Below are 6,000 nucleotides of genomic sequence, written 5' to 3'. Positions count from 1 at the left end.
CTCCCGGCTGCATAGCTAGCAATATTGTGGCTCCGGCAGTCCTCTTTCTTCTTTTATTCCTCGATGCCCTAGGAAAATTTAATAGACATTGGTATCTGTATCCTTATTGTAATTTGGTGTACACAACAATACAAAAATATTACTGTGAAATTATTTTTCCATCGGTCCATAATTGATCATAGCTACCATGCAAGGTCCGCTCCCGAAAATCACTTAAACGCACATAACTCATTACAAAATTAAGATATCCGCATAAAATTTGGTACTAGTGTTGCTCATATGTACGAAAATATTACTGTGAAATTTTTTTCCGATCGGTCCATAATTGGTCATAGCTCCCATACAAGGTCCCTTTCAGAAAATCACTTATAACCACATAACTCATTAGTAAATGAAGATATCCATATAAAATTTGGTACAAGTATTGCTCTTATATACAGAAATATTGCTATGAAAGTTGTTTTGGATCGGACCATAATTGGTCATAGCTCCCATACAAGGTCCCCTCTCGAAAATCACTTAAACGCGCATAACTCATTACTAAATTAAGATATCCATATAAAATTTGGTACAAGTATTGCTTATATGCACGGAAATATTACTGAGAAAATTTTTTCCGATCGGTCCATAACTGGTCATAGCTCCTTTACAAGGTCCCCTCCCGAAAATAGCTTAAACGCACATAACTCATTACTAAATTAAGATATTCATATAAAGTTTGGCACAAGTATTGCTCATATACAGAGAAATATTACTGTGAATTTCTTTTCCCATAATTGATCATAGCTCCCATACAAGGTCCCCTCCCGAAAATCACTTAAACGCGCATAACTCATTACTAAATTAAGATATCCATATAAAATTTGGTATAAGTACTGCTCATATGCAAAGAAATATCACTGTGAAAGTTTTTTCTGATCGGTCCATAATTGGTCATAGCTCCCATACAAGGTCCCCTCCCGAAAATCACTTAAACGCGCATAACTCATTACTAAATTAAGATATTCACAAGCACAAGTATTGCTCATATACAGAGAAATATTACTGTGAATTTGTTTTCCTATCCGTCCATAATTGGTCATAGCTCCCACACAAGGTCCCTTTCAGAAAAACACTTAAAGGCACATAACTCATTACCAAATAGTGATACCCATAAAAAATTTGGCATAAATACTATTTTTGTACACAGAAATGTTATTTGAACATTTTGTCATGATTGGTCCAACTTTATTCATAGCTCCCATACAAGGTTTCCTCCCGAAAATCACTTAAACGCACATAACTCATTACAAAATATTGATATCCATACATTTAGAAAAAATATTGCTCTTATATACATAAATTAAACTATAAAATTGTTTTACGATCGGTCAATATTTGGTCATAGCTCTCATACTAGGTCCCCTCCAGAAAATCACTTAAATGCGCAATATTCATTATCAAATAATGATATAGATACAGAATTTTGAAATTTTGTCTTTATATACATAATTGGTCATAGGTTCAGCAGACTGTATACTTTTACAAGTATAACTTTACTTGGGTCCAAATTAGGTCCCTTTGTGATCGGTTAGGTTAGTTGGTCATAGCTAACATACAAGGTCCTTTTACGAAAATCTCTTAAACACACATTACTCATTACCAAATAAAGCTATTGATACAAAATTTGGCACAAATATTAGTTTGGTATACAAAAATTCTATTTCAAGATTTTTTCACTATCGGTTCATAACATGGGTCATATAGGGTTCCCTTCTGAAATTCACTTAAACACACATTACTTATTACTAAATTACGATATAGATACAAAATTTGACTGAAATATAGCTTTTATGAGCAGAAATTTTGCTTAAAGAATTTTTTACGATCGGTCTATAATTGGTCATATCTCCCATACTAGGTCCTGCCCCTAAAAGCGCTTTAACCGTATTTAACTAGTTGCATTATCAATTTGTGTAGAACAAAATTATATATATGTATTTTGAAAATCCTTAAATTTTTCACACACATGCATACATGCAAATTACTAAATATCGCTAAGCGCTATAAAAATATAAAGAAAATGGCGTTTGTAATGTTCAATAAATCATGGAATTGTAATAGATTTAAGCTGTTTAAATCTTGGGATTTTTTTCTATTTAAGAAATGAGAAAACTTATTTCTACAAATATTTGATTAATTAGAAAAGTATTAATATAAAAGTAGCTGGTGGAGGGTATTTAAGATTCGGCTCAGCCGAATATAGCACTCTAACTTGTTTTCTTCTATTCTTGCATTTCGATATCAAAAGTAAGTAAAAGCAAAACAAACCAAAACAATATTAATGAAGAGACAAATTTTCAATTTCATTGCGTTTCTTTATTAATGTTAATTAACAGATGCGCTCAGTTGCTTAACATTAAGATCATAAATGTTTTTATACCCTACACCACTTCAGTGGGGAGGGTATATTGGGTTTGTGCTGATGTTTGTAACATACAAAAATATATATACCCTATACCCACCTTAAAGTATACCAATCGGCTTAGAATCGTTTAAGCTATGTCCGTTTGGTTGGCTGGCTGACTGTCCATGTAAACCTTGTGCGCAAGGTACAGATCGCAGTTTTCAAGATAATTGGATGAAATTTGGCACACACTTTTTCGGCCCAAGGAAGAAGCCTATTGAAAATGGTTAAAATCGGTCCATTATTTCATCTAGCCCCCATACAACAGAACCCCCCGAAAAGGGCTTCCGAGCTCATAATTAGGTCACGCCCGACTATGATTTCTTACTTTCTTACTTTTTTTTGTTCTGGTTTGGTAAAATGCTGACCTTGACATTGAAATTTTTGCTTTTATTTACTTCTTAAAAACATATGTTTATTTTTTTTTGCTAAATTTAATTGCACAGTCGGTCGACGTAATTGTTAAATTTGCAAAATTTTTTTTTTTTCATGAAAATAATTAGAGATTTTTTTGTTTACACTTATTAGAATCAAATGATTAGAATTACTATTTTATTAACATTTTAAGATTTTTTCATTTACCTAAATTGCAACGTGTATGTTCTTAACAAATATTGTGATTAGACTACCTAATTTCATGCAGATAATTTAAAATTAATTTAACTAATTTAAAATTTATATACCTATAAGTGAAAATGATAAATTCTTGAAATAATAAAGAATATTCTTATAATGGATTGGTAAATTTAAATTTTTAGTGGTTTACTTTATATGTGATGAGTGGATAGGGTAGAATAAATGTGGGGCTCTAGTTTTTATAGATAAATGCCACTAGAGCATGGTAGGAGAGGGTTATAAGGCATGGTCCCCAAATAACAGCAGGGTGACTTATTTAAGGCTTTAATAAAGATTTATTACATTTTGTAAAATTACACAGAAACGCTAGGCTTTGGGGCTTTGTTTTTTTAGTTCTAGTCGTACAGGACCATATTTAATTAACCTTGTAATAAAAAGGGAGTCTATAAAAAAATATTGTATTGGAAAAGCGGATATAAGTGGAAAAGGACACGAACCCCTTCCCGGCTGCATAGCTAGCAATATTATGGCTCCCGCAGTCCTCTTTCTTCTTTTATTCCTCGATGCCCTAGGAAAATTTAATAGACATTGGCACCTGTATCCTTATTGTAATTTGGTGTACACTCCAATATAATAATGGCGCCCAACGTGGGGCTCGAAGAAACAGTTTTGTTTCAGAAAGCTCAAAAATTGTTTTTATATATTTTAAAGTTCATTTTATACATGAAACTCTAATCGTTTTAATGTTAGTTCATTTATTTTGAAATGACTTTCATGAACTTACTGGATTTTTTATCTATTTGAGGATTAAGGATTCGAATAGGCTAACCGTTTGCAAATTGTCTGTACTTTTCAGAATTTTATAGAATAATAATAATTCAGATTGTTGTTTTGTGGTAGCTGAATATAGATTTATGTCTTTATTTATAATTTACATATGTATATGTTACTAGCCACTTTAATATCAACTGGATAACATTTATATGCTAAATATGAATTTTAATGTCTGTTATATTAAAGAGATAGCTTATTGGACAAGAAAATCTATCCTGCTGGTGTGTTAGCTTTTATGGTAATAATAAATCATGTATTTTGCTAAATATACCAAGTTTTGTTTGCCTAAATAAATATTTAGATCATTTACTGCCTAATTAACTCAATTCACCATCACTTATAAAGAAACCACTAGTCTTATATACATATATAAAAATTAAAAAAAAATTATTTTGCATAACTACTTGTAAACTTTTTCATAAATGCAAATGGTTTTGAATTTATATTTTCAATTTATATTTCGTTGATTGGAAAAGGAATATGAGCTAAGGTTTTAATTGTTAGTTATAGTCTCCATAATAATTCTTTGGAAAATTATCCTATTAACTAAGTTTTTCAATATCTTTCCTTATATCAATATCACACCACGTCACAAAATTTATTCTTTTGAAAGAAAAGCAAAAGTATCTAGAAAGCTACATATACATGTAACTAATTTCTGAAATTCATTTTATATTTTCTCTTCAGCAACTACATTTAATAAATCCTATTATTTGTCTTTCTGTCCGTCCGTCTGTCTGTCTGTTGAAAGCACGATAGAGTCCGAATGGAAAGAGCTAGAGGATTGAAGTTTCACACAAATATTTCCTATAGGCAAGGTTTGTTTGGTATTGAAAATGGGCAATAACGGTCCACGTTTTCGGATAGCCCCCATACAAGTGGCTTTAACAGCCATAACTTGTTTAAAAATACGAATATAGCGATGAAATTCGACATAAGTAAGTTTCTTATGATCCAAAATCACTATGCTATGAGGATCGGTCCATAATTAACCCTACCCCCCATATAAGGTCCCCTTCAAAAAATGACTTCAACGCTCATTACTGGCTTAAAAATACTAGTATATATATGAAATTCGACATAAGTAAGTTTCATACGAGTCAAAATCTATCTAAAAAATTTTATGAGGATCGGTCCATGATTGACCCTACCCTCCATATAAGGTCCCCTTTAGAAAATGACTGCAACGCTCATTAATGGCTTAAAAATACGAGTGTAGCGATGAAATTCGACACAAAGAAATATAGATGAAATTCGACATAAGTAAGTTTCATTCGAGTCAAACGAGGTTTGTTGGTGGGTATATAAGATTCGGCATAGCCGAATATAACACTCTTACTTGTTTTATTTAAATCTCTCCTAATCTAACTTTTCACTTCTGAATGAAATCTATTTTAATAATTTTCTTTTCTCTATTTCATTTAGCGACTATATTTCATAAATACCTATAGATATCTATTTTTTTTTTTTTTTTTGGTAAAGTTTCTTGTCGATTTTAATATCTGTTGCCATAAAATTAATCGAACCATGACGTTGGATCAAACTCCACCTTTACAACCTCCACCACCACTGCCAGTGGCACCGGTTACAATTGAACCTTCAGTTTGTCAGGTTTGTAAAGAAACCATGAGTGAAGGTCAAGATTGTTTAATTATAAACGATTGTAGCCATGCATTTCACAGACTTTGTATTGAAAGTTATTTGTCAACATCTGAATGTCCGGTATGCAAAAGAGCATGTCAATTTAGCGAACTTCGTAAATTAGTGATTCACGTTCGAACTACACAATTAACAAAACCCACTAAAAGTAAACCGCGAGGGGCAATGGCCAAATAGTATAATACCCGCCAGAATGCCAGCCGAAACTTATTTCAAGAAACCACAACTTTTCAACAGAATTTGGCATCTAATGTTCCGACAAATTATTTTGGTACTCCTGAACCAACAACCAATCGTCCAGTTCATGTTCAGACTCCCATTCGGGAAAATTATGCTCCCAATATTGATTACCAGGAAAGCACGGGACTGGTATTGGCGATACCACAAACAAGTCCATAATATCGAGTGGGATGAGTTTTGATATCCGGGAAGAAATAAGGAACCGCAAGCAAAAACCGGCAGAAAATGTTGATTCATTCTTCGAA

This window comes from Lucilia sericata, unplaced genomic scaffold (genome assembly GCF_015586225.1).
Source record: "Lucilia sericata isolate MDLA Ls3-8-SP2 unplaced genomic scaffold, ASM1558622v1 Contig000003F_arrow, whole genome shotgun sequence".
In the NCBI taxonomy this organism is placed as follows: Eukaryota; Metazoa; Arthropoda; class Insecta; order Diptera; family Calliphoridae; genus Lucilia; species Lucilia sericata.
This window is presented reverse-complemented; position numbering follows the sequence as displayed.